The sequence below is a fragment of the Xenia sp. Carnegie-2017 genome, unplaced genomic scaffold (assembly GCF_021976095.1).
Source record: "Xenia sp. Carnegie-2017 unplaced genomic scaffold, XeniaSp_v1 HiC_scaffold_41, whole genome shotgun sequence".
NCBI classification, from domain to species: Eukaryota; Metazoa; Cnidaria; class Anthozoa; order Malacalcyonacea; family Xeniidae; genus Xenia; species Xenia sp. Carnegie-2017.
Window position 1 is genome coordinate 286,691 of NW_025813506.1, and position 21,166 is coordinate 307,856.

The 21,166-nt window shown below is 29.2% G+C and overlaps 1 long non-coding RNA gene across 1 annotated transcript; it reads right to left on the minus strand.

Annotated features, from left to right (window-relative positions):
* Window positions 1-8,990: 8,990 nt before the first annotated feature.
* LOC124456060 lies at window positions 8,991-20,506 on the minus strand. Its single transcript, XR_006952090.1, has 4 exons — window positions 20,454-20,506; window positions 19,284-19,291; window positions 17,808-17,811; window positions 8,991-9,003 (listed from the first exon to the last, which is right to left on the minus strand). It is a non-coding gene; the product is annotated as an uncharacterized LOC124456060 (long non-coding RNA).
* Between the last annotated feature and the right edge of the window lie 660 nt (window positions 20,507-21,166).

A 21,166-nucleotide genomic window follows, 5' to 3' on the forward strand; every position in this document is an offset into this window, starting at 1 on the left:
TACAAAACTATGGAAACAATATAGCTGGTTTTTAGCGGCGCGCGTGTCTTAGTGCATGTTTTAACAATGGTTGTTTAATGTACCAGCACATTTCATCAGCGCATTTTAATAATATAATGTTTTACAAAACTATGGAAACAATATAGCTGGTATTTTAGCGGCGCGTGTGTCTTAGTGCATGTTTTTAACAATGGTTGTTTAATGTAACCAGCACATTTCATCAGCGCATTTTAATAATATAATGTTTTACAAAACTATGGAAACAATATAGCTGGTTTTTTAGCGGCGCGCGTGTCTTAGTGCATGTTTTTAACAATGGTTGTTTAATGTAGATAGCACATTTCATCACCGCATGTATAATAATACAATGTTTTACAAAATATGGAATCTATATGATTTTGAAATCAAGTGTTAACAAAGCATCAGTTTAAGTGGCCCTGCCAGGAGGCTGTTGATTTAGCGAAGCTAAATCGCGACAGTGGGTAAAATATAGAGTTTAAGCGGCCCTGCCAGGAGGCTGTCAAGCGCGTGTCTTAGTGCATGTTTTTAACAATGGTTGTTTAATGTAGCTAGCACATGTCACCAGCGCATGTATAATAATACAATGTTTTATAAATATCAGTAGCAGCGCGCTTTATAGTCTACGTGGTATATTTGGTAAACTAGTGGCCTTTAACAATGGTCTTAAAACTCAGTGCGTGGTAGAAATATTCTTTAATAATCAAGTGTTAATAAAGCATCTTTTAAATCGTTGTATCGGAGAAATTTCAGGCAACTAAGCCTGAAATTTTGAGCGCAACAATGTCATAGATACTCTTTACAAAATATGGAATCTATATGTTTTATATAATTTTTGTTAAAAGTGTTTTTACTAATTGTTTCAGGATTTTGAATCTTTTTGTATATCGCTTTTGTATTAATTACTTATTACAAACAGTTATGTGATATGTAGTCAAACATGAGGATTATTCTTCATCTTAAGTTTTAGCTTGATAGTTATCTTTAATAAATTTTTTTAATTTTTCGATTTCATCATTTACAAATTTTTTAGTTGATAGAATATTATCTTCTATAGTAGCCGCAAAATTTTGTGAAAAACCATTATATGTCATAGATAATATAGATTGATGTTGTGAATAAACTTGTATTTGGGTTAATCCATTAAATGCTTTAAGCCATTTTCTTTTCCATATGTCATAATCAATTGAAGCTGTAGATTTTTTTGGTTCTAGAATAATATAAATATATGTTAAATCATCATCAACACAGTATATGTGGTATAAATCTAGTAATGCATTAACTATCTTTTTTTCATTATCATTTGTTAGTTTAATGATAAATTTTTTTTTAATCTTATCTGCCATCATATCTAATTCAATTGTTTTAGAGTTATCAGACGGATTTATTAATAAAAGTGTAAATTCAATAAATTTAACATTATTAAAATAAATTCTGATAGTATCTTGTCGGCTATTAAAATTTTTATAATTTAATTGATTGCTATGGTGTACTACTTTACCATTTACTCTGCTATCAATCTCATTCTTTGTATAATAGTTAGTTAAATTAGAAGTCAAAGCATACTTACCATCAGCTTGTGTTTTAGTATAATAGTTATTTAAATTAGAAGTCAAAGCATACTTACCATCAGCTTGTGTTTTAGTATAATAGTTATTTAAATTAGAAGTCAAAGCATACTTACCATCAGCTTGTGTTTTAGTATAATAGTTATTTAAATTAGAAGTCAAAGCATACTTACCATCAGCTTGTGTTTTAGTATAATAGTTATTTAAATTAGAAGTCAAAGCATACTTACCATCTGTTTCAGTCTTTGTGTAATATTTATTTAAATTAGAACTTAAAGCATACTTACCATTTGTTTCATTCTTTGTATAATAGTTGGCTAATCTTGAAACAAAAACATATTTATTATCAGCTTGCATTTTAGTATAATATTTTAGTAAATTAGAAGTCAAAGCATACTTACCATCAGCTTGTGTTTTAGTATAGTAGTCATTAAATTTATTATTAACTTGAGTTTTAGTGTAGTGGTTATCTGATAGATGTGTTTTATCTACAGGTCCTTGTATATTTACATTAATATCTGTTTTATCATGCCCATAAAATAAGCTCATTTATATTATTCCTCAGATTTTATATCCGGTTTATTATTTTTATGTTCGTAAACATGTTTAACGGTTGTTATACCACCAGATAAAAAACCTAAAAATGGTAAAAATGGTGATACTTTTTCTACTAAACCGTACACATCTCGTTTTAAAAGGTCGTCTGATTTAAGCTGTTTTGTTAATTCTTTGGAATCTTCAATAGCATCAAACCCTTTTAATATATCTGAAAATTTTGATATAACTAAATCAGTTAAAAACTCATTAGCTTTTTGTAATCGTTTTTTCTCGTATTCAGTGTACAATTTATCAATAATTTTTTGACTAGCTTTTTTAATGTAAGAAACTGACTTATCTAGATCACCATCTTCAGCTAGTTTAAGTAGTTGATCTCTTTTATTAAAACCCTCTTGCGGTTTATCATGTATATTTTCATCACATACAGCATCTTTAATAGTATCATTTGCGGAATCAATCTCATTAATTATATCATCAATTGTTTCAGGTTCTTTACGCTTTGGCATATATATATTAACACATATTTTATTGCGGAATAACAATTTTCCATTTGTATGGGAATACAAGTTGGATTTCTAAATGTGCATACTTATTATTTTTCAATTTTTTGGTTATTTCTTCTATATCATCTTTCTCAACACCATAAAGATAATCATCAAATATGGTTTTCATATCATTGCGGTTTGTATTATAAAATGTAACTAAATAACTTATATTTTCGCGATAAGGTTTAGAAATACTAGTCAATTGCTGTGTAAACAATAGTAGAAAGCCCATAATGACGAGCACTAAAGCCTAATTTTATTAATTGCGATGTCCTATTTTTAACATCTAAACAACTCGCACAGTCATCAAGTATAATAAGACTATTTGTACCTTTATATACATCACTAACATATTTTAAAACAATATCTACCTGATCTTGGTCACATTCTACCTTAATTAAATCAGAATCATTTATATATTTCCATTCTTGATATGTTTTATTATATGAGAGAGTTGGACATAATAAAATAATGTAATCAAAATGTCTATTAAAGTTTTTTTCTAACATTCTTAAAAGAAAGAAGGTTTTGCCGCAAGCAGTCATGCCTAAAATAATCATATTAAAGGGTGTGTTCATTTATATATTACTGGTTATTCTAGTATTGAATACTTTGTAAATCATTATTAACAAATTGAACAAGAGCATCACTAATGACATAGATGTAACAGTTTAAATCTTTTGTATATGCTCTCTTTTTAATTTCGAGAAGAACGCCATTTTGATTATTAAAGATTTTTTTACCATTACCAGCAATATTTTTTTCTTGAAAGGTGCGTAGATCGATAACTAATGCAAATTTATCCTTATAAAATTTTTCAATTGTCATGAAGCAATCTATCGGAATAGTTCTATCAAAAAATTTTCTTGCTTCTTCATAAAATACTTTTTTATTCATGCCTTGGGCGAAGACCATGTTTGGGGTACCTTCAATTGTAATTTTAACTCCATCAATTTCAGGATATATGAATTTTTCACTATCACTAACTGAATCTTCTGTAAATAATAGTACAATGCCTTTCATACTTTTACGAGGGACATTTACGTTTATATTCTGTAATGTACTTGACTTATCCCATTTTTCCTTTTTTAATAGGGTTATATGCTCATAAAATAGGCTTCTTCCTATAGAATATAAATTTGTCACCTCATCTGCAATTTCTTGATTTTCAATAGTTTCATATTCCAGCTGAATATTTTCTAATTCATAATCACCGATAGTTTGGCCACTTTGTGCGATAAGGACTTGATCACTCGGTGGCAATGTTATTATGTATTGAAAGTTATTATTCATATTGAAAGGGCAATACAAACCATGATCTTTAAGAATATTATCAATATTAATTTTCTGTCGTGTACCATAAATATCATACAATAATTTGTCTGCTACTTTTCCTGAATCTCCACTTGTTGCACCACTATCATCCTTTGAAATAAGTTTTCTTAGATTTTGACTACATATGCCATATTCAATAAGGCCTTGTCTATCACTTTTAGGTAACCACAAGTCTTTGTATACACTTATAACATTATGTTCACTACAATCGTAAAGGGTTTCTCCCGCCACTTTAATTTGGTATCTGTGTTGTAAAATTTGACTGAGATTATTTATAAAGTGACTTTTTGTATTACTGATTTTAAGATCAAACGATAGATTAAGTGAACCAGGCACTAAGCAACTATTTGCTTTCAATTTCGGAATATTAATATAAATTTGTTCATTCGGTTTAAGACTATTAGGACTAAAGGTTATACTATAAAAAGTATGACAACCTTTAATTTTTGCCTTAGCAATCTTTTTATAACCAGGTAAAAGCTCTTCTTGTAATAATCTATTCATATATATTAAAACATATTTTATTTTCTTCTTTGTTTATACTGATCATATATTAACAAAGCAGCAGCAATAGCTAAAACCCAAAGATTAGAAGATACCCATGCGATACCTTTAGCTCCCCAAGATATAGCCTGAGCGATAATATTCAGTAATGGTCCTAATACTGGCAATAATTTTTTACCTATATTTGCTATTGCCTTAGAAAATTTATTAGTAGATTGAGCAACTTGTAGGATTGCTTTTCTTGCAGCAATGACAATGGTTGTAATTATACTAGCTACAGATATAGCTAAAGCTGATAATTCTGAAATATTTTCCTTAACCTATTCTTTAAATCACTGTAATCTAGTAATGTCTTCTTCCTATTTATCTCGTACATCCTCTTTTTCTAATTGATCTTCTTCTTCTCTAATTATAATTTCTAATTCAGCAGCTCTTTCATGCAAATTAGTTAATTCATCAATATTGTCAATACCATTTTCATTTTCTATTTCATCTATTCTAGCTATAGTTTTGTTTAGCTCTTCAGTAAAGTGATTTATTTGTGCTTCTATGAATTGTGGGCGTGTTCTTTTATCAATAGTTTCAGAGGGGGCCATTACGCCTATATGTTCTCTAAGTTCTTCATTAGTTATTTGATTGAAATTTTCTGTATATTGATTATTTAAATAAAGCATAGGCATACTCTCTTCAGTTTTTATATATTCATTTTGCAAATTAATAATTCTTTTAATTTCGTTTTTAAATTGTTTAACAGCTTCTTCTGATTTTTTTGTTTTATTGTATTGTAGTACTCCATTACTATTACGTGTTAAAACAATTCTTTCAGCACCTCGCTTATTTCTTGTATTTAATGGTTTGTAAGTAATATTATTTATATCAGTTTTACCTAAATTTAATCTAAAATTTAAACCTTCAGAAGCTGCCATACCTTTTAGGTGATTAAATCTAAACACTTTTTTATAATTTTTTGTAATAAAAGATTCAACAGCAAAAGAAACTTCATTTTCAGGTCTATTAATATTTGTATAAACAGGAGTGGAAGTAGGAACATCAGGAAGATTATTAGTTTTATTTGTCTTTTTTCTTATTGTTACACCATAATTATCATCAGTAAATGATGTTTCATAATAATATTCATTATCTTCTTGCTTATTATCATCATCAATAAATTGAAAATTTTGCCAATCTTCATTATCATCGTTATTATCTTTTTGCTTATTATTTTTTAATTCAATATTATCAAAATCTCCTTCATCCATTATATAGATTACTCTATATTTTGTATTTCACTTTCAGGAATCCAACTGTTATGTTTATTATCATAACCTAGCCATTTAACTAAAACCATCTTTCTACCTTTAACCTTCTTACGTTTTAATATCTTTTCAACTTTATAAACATCGTCTTTCTTATTAACAACTGATAGTTCCTCTTCATAAAATTTACTGATTATAGGCTCTCCTTCTGTATCCTCTATCTCATATAAATTCGGATCTCCTCTAATAACTTTATTCACTTTAAACAACTCTTCTGTAAAATTTGCTTCATAGCCTTTCGTAAATATAGATTTATACTTTGTTATTCTAACCATATCACCAATTTTAATCTTAGGTAATGGTAAATAAGCAACTTCATGACCGTATAATGTATTCCATACTTCATCTTCATTATTTTTATTAACATCTTTAGGCTTCATCAAGATTGTACTGTGTTTTGTATTGTTATAATTATATACTAAATCATCTAATATATCAATCCATTTATATGTTCCTTTACTGTAAAAATATTTCCACATTGATGTTTTAAGCGTTCTGTTAAATCGTTCGACAATCGCAGCCTTTTTATCATTTTTAGTAGAGAAGTACTTAATTCCATGTTTTTCTAATAATGATTTGACAGCTACATTATAAAATTCTTTACCATCATCAAATTGCGCTAGTTTCGGGTAATCATTAAATCTATCTTTAAATTGACTTAATAGTTTTGCAACAGCTTTTGTCATATTATTTGTGTCTTTCCTATAAACAGGAATAGTAAATGCATATCTACTTAATATTTCAATAGCTGTTAATATCCAATAATAACCATTGTTTTTATACTTATAAGAACCCATATCAACTAAATCCATTTGTATTTGTTCACCAAGATAGTTTACCCTTGTTTGTCTGAATTTATGTCTCCTAATAATAGGTTTATATCTAGTGTATGTATCTTGAGATATTAACCATTCTTTAACCTGTTTTCTACTAACATCTATACCTTCTTCTAATGCTTTCTGATACAGCCGTTCTGCTGATTGATACCCTGTTTTCGGATCATAATAAATATCTCTTAAACTTTGCTCAATTTTAATGTCTTCATCCATTTAACTTACTCAAGATAACATTCCAGTAGAATACTACCTACATTAACAGGGTTAAAATTTTGATCTAATATATTAAATATAAGTTCGTTAAAGGCTCCTTTTATAATATAGTAACTTTAGATTCAATATCGTTATATTCGTATACAGTACCAAATAACGACTGAATTGTTATTACTGGTAAAGTTAAAGCTATATTACTTTTTTTTCCTCCAGGGTTATAATTATAACTTGAATTTACAATATTAGAAGAAATTTGAATATAGTTTAATCCTCTGTTTATATCCACTTTAGAAACACCATTTTGTACGATACCTTTTTTCATAGTTTTTATAGTATCATTAAAACCTAACATTTTAATAAGAGTATCAGACAATACTAATACCTCATCATTATTATTAGTTATTTTACAAGTTCCGTTGTCTTCTACCATCTCAAGCTTTACGTTAACAGACTCAAGAAACGTTTTAAGCATTTTAAAAGTCCAGTAACCAGCATCTATATTATATTTTGTTGCGCCTATTGTAAAAGCTAAAGTATTATTTAATTTCACATTTTTATATTCCCAATACACATAAGCTTTTTTGATATATAAATATGAATAGTTAGATGTTACTATACTTTCTTATAAATCAATTTTTTTACTATCTCTGTCTATAAAAATAGTGAACTTCATCGTATATAACATAGCTTATATTATATGTCAAACAAGCAAATAGAAGAAAATGCTATAAAATTAGGTGATGATGATTTAAAACATGTACCAACATGGCCAAAAATATATTTAAAAACAACTAAAACGCCTTTGTTTTCAAATCTCATAGCAGCTGTTAATGGAGATGAAGGCCATTCTGAGGATTATTTCGATCATATGTTACATAGGTGGTCCTCAAAATTTATTGTAAAACCTACATTTCAAAGGCCGGTAAATGTCGATATCTGTAACTTCAGATTGTATGTCACAGAGAATGATTATTTTATGAGTAATTTTAAACCTATAGAAGCCACGTGGTCAAATGAAATTAAAAGTAAAAAAGAACAGCCAACTGGTATAAGATACAATATTAAAAGTCATTTAAATTATAAAAAAGAAGTGTACTACGCTATGATTTGTGGAACTTATGTTTCCAGTTTTTTATGCGGTATTTCGCTTAATCATTTAAATTTTAATAAAAGTAGAATTATACAAAGCCTAGTTAAATACTATTTGTATTATCAGATCCGAAAATTTATGAAGCATCCATCGTTATTAGACAAATATGACTTTACGGAATTGAAAAAGCATATACCTTATAAAGGTATTTTAAAATTTGATAAAAACAATGATGGGTATTATGTTAATTTTCAATATTCAACTACTGATTATAGGAGCTTCATTGCATATCATTCTGAAGGTATTACAGAAATCGGGAAAGCCCTTTTGCAAGAGAGCATTGAAAGCTTTGTTTATACAATTCTAGGCAGCCAAGCAAATACAAGATGGTCAATAGTTAATCATGGAGCTAAAAGCCTCCAAACCCAAAACGTTTTTAGGAAATTAGTAGAAGATACTATAGTACAGAATGATACGACTGTATTGATATCTAACATGAGAAAGAGTATAAAAGACACGAATGTTATTTTAAATATGGCAATCAGTCCTGGTATGATTTTAATACCCAGCCGTATGATCATATTAGATAAAAAGATTGATGGGTATAATAGTATTTTAACATTAGCGAATAAACATATGAAATTCTCTATTAATCCTAAAGTAAATTATTATGGAGTTAAAAAGGAAGAACCTAAAAAAGTATATCAAGATGCACCATCACAACACCTAAATACTCTAGATGAAGTGTATAAAAAACCAGTAGTACATAAACATACAAAAATGATAGTAAATAATCCCCATCAAACAGATATGATTGCTTTACTCGGTATATCAACGCTATCATCATTCATATTAGTTAAATATGTTTTATAATATAATATGAAAAAAGTAATAGATTTTAATCATATTTCGAGTCAGTTAAGTCAAGAGGAATTTGAAAAGCTAAAAAAGTTGTATTTATACTATCACAAGATGTATACCTGTTATAAATGGAAGTATAATAAATTAAAGAAAATTAGACTATCATTAAACATGGGAAGTATTTTTCTAGTCTCGACTGCTGGTATTGTAGGTAGTATAACCGTCAACCCGATAGTTATAGCCAGCTTGAGTGGTCTAGGTGCTTTAGTTCAAGGTTATATGGTTAAGAGTAAGATTAATAATAACTTAGAAATGTGTAAATTTGCATATACATCATATGAAAAAATACTTATGGATATAAGATCATATTTAAGAGGATTAGCTTATGATGAAGTGATATTTCTTTCAGACATAAAAGTTATCGATGATATTATAATAGACAATTGTACTACTATAGATAGTCTGGTGAGTAAATATAACAAAAAATATAAAGATCTGTGAGTTACCTGTAAGTTATCTATAAGATTATCTGTGAGTTATCTGTGAGTTACCTATAAGTTATCTGTGAACAAAATCTACAGTATTATATATAACATGTCTGAAGAAAACCTAAAGATAACTACAGTTAAGAAAGAGAAAGACCCTATTAGAGTCGAAGCTGGGAAACGCTTGGCTGCTATATCGAAAGCTTCTAAAGAAAAAAAGATGCGAGATAGGATTGAATTAGAAAATAAAAAGAAAATTGAAGATAATAGCTGGAATATTAATTACGGATTCTTATTTGGAACTATTGGAGTATTAACTGCTATTGCTAGTCTCTATTATACAAGGAAAAATGATAAAAGGCAGGAGAAATTAACAAACGATAAAGCTAGAGAAGAAACAACTAGTGAAAAACATGTTTTGATACAAAAAAATAAAAAATATAATTTAGACTCATTTGAATAAAATATTTCCTAATATATATGAGTAATACTAAGAAACAATTTATGAATGAAGCTTTTGATTCAGTGCTTGTGACAACAACTGCTGTAGGTCTTTCTATAGCGTCTAAAAAACTACTAGGTCAAAAATTAACAGACACAAACAGTATCAAAGATTTTGCTAAACTAGCTATTGCTGTTACAGCATCAACAATGCTAGTTAAATATGCTCAAGGCAAAAAATGGATTCCTGAAAATCCAGTTAAATCTGTATAAATATATATGACAAGTGTTATTACTAGTGGGGTTGGAACAATTTTTGGATCTATTGTGAATGGGCTAGGTTTCTCTCTGGCCAGCTTTCTATTTCATAAACTTGATAAAAACGGTTACGCTGAGGAAATAAAACGCCACAATAAGGCTCTAGAGGACTTATCTAAGGCTAAAGAGGCATTCTATGAAAATGAAGTCAAGCAGCATGATAAAATTCAACAGCTAAGACAAGAACTTCAATATGCTGATAATGATATAGAACTTACAAACAAAGCTCTAGATGCGCTTAGAAAAGTAAAAACGATACATTACAATGGGTTAACATTTCATAAAGAACCACAGTTAGATGACTTTTATAAAAGATCTAAGAATATGAAAAAACATGAATCTATTACAATGGTAGGGCTTGGTATTATATCTGGATATTTATTATATAAAACTACTTAAAAAATAAAATATATAGTATTAGTATATGTATTGTAATAAATTGATTCATAAAGAGTTAGAAGAGTTTTTTGGTTACGTAAATTGTTGCTTTTGTAATAAAAAGATATGTGATAATTATATTAATAGTTCTGCTAAGACATACTTATGTTGTGAAAATCAAGAAATTATTTCAGATAACAATAAAATGAATGTTTGCAAACACTGTGGTTCTGTTCATTCATATAAGATTGTTAATGAATGGATACCAGAAATTTGGAAGTGTCAAAGATCAGTTCATTCAAGGAAAAAATGGTTTTTTAATAAAATTAGATTGTGTGTAACTTTTGAATATGTTGAGAAATTGACAAATGATTTTATAAAGGTTGTCAGTACTATGATTAAACATAAGTTGATTCAGAAAAAGAATATTAGTATATATAACTATTATATAATACGTTTAGCCAGCTTGAGGGGTATACCATTAAAACACCCTGTTAGAGATATGAAAAATAGTAAGACAAAGAGGATTTTTGATAATAGATTATTTGGTGAAGTATATAAAATCCTTGAGTGGAATAAAGATATTGACTGTACTTATTATAAAAATTGAATACAGTCAAAGAAATAAAACATTTACTATTATATATATTTGATTATATATGAACCTTAAAGATCTATTAAAAAAGATTAGAGATTTTATTCTATGTTGTAAAAAAACTAGGTATAATTTAGAAGGTGTTTTGAAGGATTTTGAAAAAACATTGTATAAAACAAAGGATAATTTAAACGCACCTTAAAAAAAATAATATATATAGTAATTATATATAATGGTTGTAGTAAAAAAAAATAAAGATGTATATAAATTTAAAGGACATGAAATAAATTTAGATTTATTAAATATATTAATGGAAGAAAAACATGTATATTAAATCATTAACTTACGAACTTTCTTATAAAGATAATAATAAATATAATATTATAAGAAATAATCATATGAGTCGCATACAGATGACTGGCTAACTTTTTCAAAAGATAAATATAATATAGAAAATATAACAAAAATATTCCATATATTGTGTGCAATACATATAAAAACAGAACCCATTATGTGTGATATTTTTAAACCAAGCTTAATAGATTGTAGTGGTTATAATTATATCCCAAGATTTGTTGAAATTACTCATGCTATATTTAATAACTATCATGGCTGGGACGATTGTTATTTAAAGTACGAAATTACTAATACAGATAAAGATATTTATGTTATAACATTTAATTTATATGAATATTGTCATCATAATATAACAGCTTCTGGTATTATTAAAATTTATCTTAAACGCATTAAATAACTATTTAAAAAATAAAATATATAGTATTAGTATATATGTGTTCAGATAACCTAATAAGAGGAAGGCCAATAATTTATACTAAAGAACAAATTAAACAACATAGAACTTCATATATGTTGTCAAAACCATGGCATTATGATTCATGTAATAAAACATATAGTTTAGCATATAAAACTTTACATCTTAGAACTAGAAAACATTTCAGAAATTCAAAAAATTAAAAAATAATATAGTTCTTATAATTAAAATTAGTGCGTTTAAATATACTTAAAGAAATATATATAAATTATATATATGATAGAAAATAGAAAAAACTTAAAAGACTTAAAGACAAAAGATGATATTAATAACATTGAAATGAGTAATAATAAAATATCATTATATCATTTCGGGCCTGGGTGGTTATTTGATTTTTTAGATGATAATTTATTATCTAAATTTGATGTATATATATTAATTGATGCTTTACCAACAAAATTAAAACATTATGATCCTGATCAACCGGGTTATGAAAAATGTAAAGATTTTGAAACATTTAAACATACTTTAATATCTGAAGCAATTGAATATGATCTAAAATTAGTTGAACATAATAAAAAATTAAGATTATTAAGATTTAAAACTGATAATCATAAAAAAGAACTATTGTATTATTATGATACTACTGTACAAGAAAGTTTAGATGATCCTGTTATTCGTGCACAATTAAACAATGTGATATGGATACACGAGAAGGGTTTCATACCATGGTATTTCGGTCTTGAACCAGGAATGTTACCCAACACAATAAAAACTGAAGCTAAATTAAGAGAATATTTACAAAATATTTAAAAAACACTCAAAAGTTAAATAGATTAATTTAATTATTTTTATAAAAAGTTTTAAATATAGATTTATTTCTATAATTAAAATTAGTGCGTTTAAAAAAAATAAAATAAAATATATAGTATATATATGAATAGAGATTATTTAAATCGAAAGGTACTTAAAGACAAACCTATATTATATAATATACATAAGATGAATAAAGATAAAACAAAACATAAAGTACTTAAAGACATGAGTATTTTATATAGTATGCCTAATATGAATAAAGATGAACTTCAAAATTTGACTAAAGACGATTTAATCAATATAATATTAAATCAAAAGCCTAAGGTTGAAGTTAATAATACTTCAATTTCCAAACCAGTACAAAAAGTACTATCACAATCCAATATCAAACAAATGACTGTACCTCAGTTAAAAGTTATTGCTAAAGAAAAAAAGGTTAAAGGTTATTATAAACTTAGAAAAAACGAATTAATCAAAGTATTAACACCAGTCCCAAAACCAAGAAAGAGTGTAAAAGAGATGGTTAAAGAGTATGAGAACAATACACAGATGTTAGCAGCTAAAAATAAAAAACCAATACCAACACCAAGAGTTAAAATAAAAGAAACAAACACTGCTATAAAAGGATACACTAAATCATATGAAATAAGCATTATTAACAATAAAACACCATTAATACAAATGCGAAGCACAAGAAAGTATCTTACATATTATATTAAAGAATTATTAACAACAATGAAAGGATTAAAATTTGTTGAAACGCTTAAGGTAACATTTGAAAAATTTGAAATAAAAGATGGTGGTACTGCTGGTTTTTTAACAAAAGTTGCTTATTTTAACAGCCCAGCTTTAACAATTACAAATAATGAAAATATTACTGAATCACTACAAATTTCAGAACAAAATATATTAAACAAGATTGATAGATTCACTCAAGAAGGTTCTGGATGGCTTATTCGTTCTATAGATAATCATTATCTTAATATTGTTAAATACAAGCCATTACAAGGGTCTTCATACATTAATTTACCACAAGAACTTAAAAATAGTAAAAAAGGATTAATTAATATCAAAAATAGAGATAATGAATGCTTTAGATGGTGTCATATTAGACATATTAACCCACAAAATAAGACCCCACAGAGAATTAAAAAATCTGATAAGGAATATATTAACAAGTTAGACTACTCTGAGATTGAATTTCCAGTGACTGTTAAACAATATAATAAAATCGAAAAGCAAAACAGAATTAACATTAACGTTTTCGGATATGAAGATAAACAACCATATTCATTATTCATTTCAAAAGAAAAATTTGAAGACCATATGGAACTACTATTGATAACTGATAATGAAAAGAAACATTATTTATTAATAAAAGATTTTAATAAATTTATGTACAATCAAACAAAGCATAAAGAAAGGAAACACTTTTGTATGCGCTGCCTTCAATGTCTTAGTTCTGAAAAAATATTAAATAACCACATAGAAAACTGTATATTAATAAATGGTATACAATCAATAAGAATGCCTGATAAAAATAACAACATACCTAAATTCAACAACTATCATAAACAACAACCAGTACCATTTGTCATATATGCAGACTTTGAGGCTATTACAGAAAAGATATCTAGTTGTAATCAAAATAATAAAAAATCATATACAGAAGCCTATCAGAAACATACTGACTGTGGTTATGGGTATAAAGTTGTTTGTTGTTATGATGATAAATTCACAAAACCAATTCAACTATATAGAGGTGAAAAGGCTGTTTACAAATTTATGGAAGCTATGTTAAAAGAAGTTAAATATTGTAAAAATATTATGAAAACTCACTTTAATAAACCATTAAAAATGACCCCTGATGATGAAGAAGAATTTAAAAAAGCTGATGAATGTCATATCTGTCACAAAAAATATACTAACAAAGATATTCGAGTTCGAGACCATTGTCATCTCACTGGTAAATACAGAGGCTCGGCACATCAAGATTGTAATTTAAAACTTAGAATAGACTCTGATAAATTAAAGATCGCAGTAATATTTCACAATCTGCGGGGATATGATAGCCATTTTATTATGCAAGAAATCGGAGCTATTGTTAAGAAGCATACATACAAAAACAAAAAAGGAGAAGAAATTGAAATGAATATAAATGCTATACCTAATAACATGGAAAATATATGGCTTTCATGCTAGGTAACCATTTAACATTTCTTGATAGTTTTCAATTTATGAGCTCTAGTCTTCAAAAGCTTGTTAGTAATTTACCTAAAGAATCATTTAAATATACCTCTAATCAGTTTAAAGGTGAAAAACTTGATTTAATGACTAAAAAAGGTATATACCCATATGATTATATGGATAGTTTTGAAAAGTTTGATGAGGGGTTGCCTTCAAAAGAAGACTTTTATAGTATTCTTACTAATGAGAATATATCAGATAATTCTTATAAGCATGCTCAAAATGTTTGGAATACATTCAATCTCAAAAACATGGGTGATTACCACGATTTGTATTTAAAATCAGACGTTTTGTTATTAGCTGATACCTTCGAAAATTTTCGAAAAACGTGCTTAGAATACTATAATTTAGACCCATGTCACTATTTCACATCTCCTGGGTTGTCTTGGGATGCTATGTTAAAGATGACAGATATTAAATTAGAATTAATGACAGATATTGATATGTTTCAATTCATTGAAAAGGGTATGCGTGGAGGCACGAGTTATATTTGTAATCGATATGGTAAGGCTAATAATAAGTATATGGAAACATTTGATAAGAATAAACCCTCAAAATATATAATGTATCTTGATGCAAACAATTTATATGGTTATGCGATGTCACAATACCTACCTACTGGTGGTTTCAAATGGTTAACTGAGAAACAGATTAACAACATAAACCTTGCTAAATACAATGCAGATAGTAAAAAAGGTTTAATTTTAGAAGTTGATCTAGAATACCCTGAAAAACTACATGATTTACATAACGATTATCCTGTTGCACCAGAAAAAGTTAAAGTAACTAGCAAAATGTTGTCAAAATATTGTAAGACAATTGCTTCTAATTACAATATATCAACAGGTTTAGTTAATAAGTTAATACCTACATTGCAAAATAAATACAAATACGTTTTACATTATAGAAATCTTCAACTCTATTTAGATCTTGGGTTAAAATTAAAAAAAGTACATAGAGTACTTGAATTTAATCAATCTCCATGGTTGAAAAAATACATAGACTTTAATACTCAAAAAAGAACTAATGCAAAAAATTCTTTTGAAAAAGACTTCTTCAAACTCATGAATAACAGTGTTTTTGGTAAGACAATGGAAAACTTACGAAAAAGAGTAGATGTTAGACTAGTAACTAATAAAAATAAATTATTAAAATTAGCTTCAAAACCTACTTATGTAAGTAGTAAAATTTTCAACGAGAACCTTGTAGCTGTGCATAAGATCAAAGAAACACTAACCCTTAACAGACCGGCATATGTGGGTATGTGCATCTTAGATCTAAGTAAAGTTCTTATGTATGATTTTCATTACAACTATATCAAAAAGCGGTATGGTGATAAAGCTAAACTTCTTTTCACAGACACAGATAGTTTAACATATGAAATTGAAACTGAAGATGCCTATCAAGATTTTTGGGTTGACAAAGATAAATTTGATTTTAGTGATTAAACAGAAAATTCACAATATCATGATAAGACTAATAAAAAGGTTATTGGTAAAATGAAAGACGAAGCCGCTGGAAAAATAATAACTGAATTTGTAGGTCTTCGGTCTAAAATGTATAGTTATCCAACATATGATAATAAAGGAGATAAAAAAGCTAAAGGAATTAAGAAAAATATTATTAAGAACGAAATACAACATGAAGACTACAAAAGAACACTATTTGAAAAGAAACAAATACATCATACAATGAAAACTATTAGAAGTGTAAACCATCAACTTAGTAGTTATGAAATTAATAAAGTATCACTTAGCTGTTTTGATGATAAACGGTACATATTAGCTAATGGTTGTACAAGTTATGCTTATGGTCATTATCTTATCAATTCAAATAACTAAATATTAACAAACAGTTATAATGTGTAGTAAGCATGTAGCGTGGGCCTCTGTTAGAGTAATATCATACATACCTGCTCCTCATGTTTGACTACATATCACATAACTGTTTGTAATAAGTAATTAATACAAAAGCGATATACAAAAAGATTCAAAATCCTGAAACAATTAGTAAAAACACTTTTAACAAAAATTATATAAAACATATAGATTCCATATTTTGTAAAGAGTATCTATGACATTGTTGCGCTCAAAATTTCAGGCTTAGTTGCCTGAAATTTCTCGCCCGATACAACGATTTAAAAAGATGCTTTATTAACACTTGATTATTAAAGAATATTTCTACCACGCACTGAGTTTTAAGACCATTGTTAAAGGCCACTAGTTTACCAAATATACCACGTAGACTATAAAGCGCGCTGCTACTGATATTTATAAAACATTGTATTATTATACATGCGCTGGTGACATGTGCTAGCTACATTAAACAACCATTGTTAAAAACATGCACTAAGACACGCGCTTGACAGCCTCCTGGCAGGGCCGCTTAAACTCTATATTTTACCCACTGTCGCGATTTAGCTTCGCTAAATCAACAGCCTCCTGGCAGGGCCACTTAAACTGATGCTTTGTTAACACTTGATTTCAAAATCATATAGATTCCATATTTTGTAAAACATTGTATTATTATACATGCGCTGATGAAATGTGCTATCTACATTAAACAACCATTGTTAAAAACATGCACTAAGACACGCGCGCCGCTAAAAAACCAGCTATATTGTTTCCATAGTTTTGTAAAACATTATATTATTAAAATGCGCTGATGAAATGTGCTGGTTACATTAAACAACCATTGTTAAAAACATGCACTTAGACACGCGCGCCGCTAAAAAACCAGCTATATTGTTTCCATAGTTTTGTAAAACATTATATTATTAAAATGCGCTGATGAAATGTGCTGGTTACATTAAACAACCATTGTTAAAAACATGCACTAAGACACGCGCGCCGCTAAAAAACCAGCTATATTGTTTCCATAGGTTTGTAAAGAGCATATATTAAGCCTCTACCAGTCTCGAATTCTTCGAATTCATCGACTCTACGGGGGCAAGCCGAAAATTCTAGCTAAAGCTAGAATTTTTTACCCGCCTGGCTTGCACGATTCTCGTGGGCTCCATCCCCCTGCTCGAGCATGGAGTAAATATTACTTCGTAATATTCACATCATGCTCTGTGCTGCCGAGCCCACTCCGAAACGATGCTTTCTTAACATTTATTTGTAAAGATAGTTTTTAAAAACATATAGATTCCATATTTTTAAACGATAGATTGTAACCTCATGATTTTTACCCCCTTTGAAAACAATTGTTTGTTAAAGATAGTTTTTACCCAAGGTTTAAAAGTAGTATAGTACATGGGGGATATGAGAGCACTTTCTGTGCTCTCGTACCCCCATGTACTATACTACTAATGACTACCGCTAAGGTTGTCGAAACGTCAGTCAACAACAAGAAAAACAGTCCTTCTCAGGACCATTGTTTTATTAATGACTTTATGTGGAATTAGTTAAAATCTATCTTGTATAAGTTTTAGGGAAATTTCGATGATGTCCGCTTTGCATCTGTTCACAAATTTTTTCACAGCTGGTTATTTTCAAGATTATCATAACGAAAAAGTTCTATGTGCCTTCCAATTAGCGGGACTGTGGAAGCATATAGTTCAATTCTAAAGTTGTTATGATTTTTTCCAGTGAAGATAGTTCAGCAAGAAAATATTCACTCAGTTGAAGAATTGGTGGAGTAAAGTTGAGTCTGTCTTCGTGTTCTTCACCAATTTCATCATGGACATGACCTTCCACACCATACTCTCTCAGGTTTTCACTTGAGATATCGATTCCAATGGGATTCAGCGCTTGTCCAGCAATCCATAACCTGAGAGGGCTGGTTCTGGTTGATCTCATTCTGTGATTTGACCAAGCCTTCGGCCACATAATAAGTTTATTGTTGATCTCATGCATATATGTATGATGAAGAGCAGCAATATGAATATCATTAAATGTATCAAGCAATCCCTCATCTTCAAGAAAATAAAACAAACTGTGATAGTAGGTCAGAACACCTTGGTAAACATCCCACCACAGTCTTTCAATCCTTTGATTGTGTGTGCTACATCCTGTCAAGATGCTGCCACGATTAATTCCTCTTTTCTCCAACATATAGTCTGCAATGTGAGCATTTTCCAATCCTTTGTCTGTTCTTACTCGACTTGGCAAGCCATACTGTGTAACTGCTTCTAAGAAATGCATAAGCAATGTCTCTGCTTTGTTGTTGTTAGTACAAACTGAGATGATAGGTAACCTACTAAAGCCATCTATTCCTCCAATAATAATAAAATTCCACCTTATAAGCTGGTTATTTGTATTGATGTGCCATAGATGGTTCGGTCTCTTAACGTTGTGAATTCGACGATGATGTTACCCCTCTTCCTGTTTGCTACACCCTGGCTATCAACTCGATGAATGGCATCGCGAAGTCGATGTCGTTGAACTCATATCCCTTTCGCTTTAAGCAACTGTTTAAAAATGCTTTCGCCACAATGCGGTATTCTCTGGCCATTTCACGAGCATGAACATCCAATTCATTATCAGAAATGTCAATAAAGCTGAATTTGGAACGACCGTAAACTCTCATTCGACGATATATTGTGCTTTCAGTTACAGATAACATTGTTGCAATTTCGCTTATAAAGAAATCTTCTTCTATAAAACTGTCCAATAGCTCCCTCAGTGTTTCAAACATAGCATGGGTAATCTCATTTGGACTTCTTTTTGATGACCGTGCATTTCCATACTTCGTGCACTCGATTCTCAAAGACTTTCACTATGATTAGATAAGCCGAGTTGCCTAAAATCATGCAATGAAAGTCTGCAAACAATATCTGGACTAACGCGTTCTTCTATAAAACTTTGAGTTTGAGAGCTAAATCCAAGCTTTTCCAAAACTCTTTGCATGTCACCGATTGACGTCATTTATTCCTATTCCGTATTGCGTATTATACATAGTATTTTATCATGTATTTCATCATTTTAATAATATTCATGAAAAAATTCGAATGTGTGGTTGTTTCCGTGGGTATGTTCTGCCGGTAGTGAGTTTGGATCTTGTCGTTTTATGGCGTTTCTGTGTTCTGTGAGTCTTGTTTCAATTTTCTTAGATGTTTGTCCTATGTATTTCTTTGAACAGTCTTTACATGGTATCATGTAGATCGCGTCAGTTGTATCATGAATTGTTGTTTTGTCTTTATGTTTGGTGGAACATGAGTTGAGTTTTTGTGTAGGTTTGTGGCGACGTTAATATTAAATGGTCGAAGAAGTTTGGCAGTCATTTCTGATGTTCCGTTTATGTATGGTAATGTGACGATTTTTACTGTTTCGTCCGGTTTTTGTTGCTTTTGTCAGTTTGTGTTTTGTTTTGTATTTTGTATATAGTTTTTGTTTATAAAGTTTATAGGGTGATTATTTTTAATAAATGTGGAGTATAAGTAGTTGCGTTCTGTTTTTTTGGTTTCTTCCGTATTACAATGTGTGTTTATCCTGTTGAAAAGTGTTCGAATGCATCTTATTTTGTGTTGTGTTGGATGATTGCTGTTGAAATCGAGTATTTGGTCTGTGTGGGTGGTTTTGCGGTATACTTGTGTGTTTAGTGTAACGTCATCAACAGTGGCGTAGCTAGGAAAAATAGTCACTCCCGCCAATCCATCTCGCGCCGGAGGCGCGACCCCACTAGGGGGGGGGTCCGGGGGCATGCTCCCCGGAAAATTTTGAAATCCAGAGCCTTGGAAACAGCATTTCCTGCGATTTCGAGGGCGAATTATTTGTTGTACAATAATTTATAAAAACCCATTTTTGTTAGCTGCATTCTTAATGTGGCAATCGTTGAAACTGCAACTAGTTAAAAGGTACTAAAGGTGGCTCAGAGAAACGTTACGCAGGAGACAATTGTCCCCTAAAACATAATTTACTCATCACTGCCCTGCATAAACAGAAGAAATTTGTATTAGCACAAAAATAATATAGTATACGACACTTCTAAAGTGCATAGAGAGAGATTTTTCTTAGCATTCTACTTGTTAGTTTAAACTTGTTTAGATTGGGGCAAGTAGACAGGGATGGCTTTATTCTTTAAACTTATGCTTAATTTTCTCAATGAAGTACCATGTATTATACGAACAAATATCAAAACACATACTATACTCATCATTTATAAAGAAAGGCCAGCCTCCTGGGTTTTCTACAAATTTTCAACCACCTCGTTATGCAACACCTCTGATTCCTCTTTCTTTTCAATGATATCTTTGTGAATAGATATTCTACACAAAGAGCTAAGCCGACCTTGACCCATTCTATTTCTTAAATAGCTTTTACCCTTTTA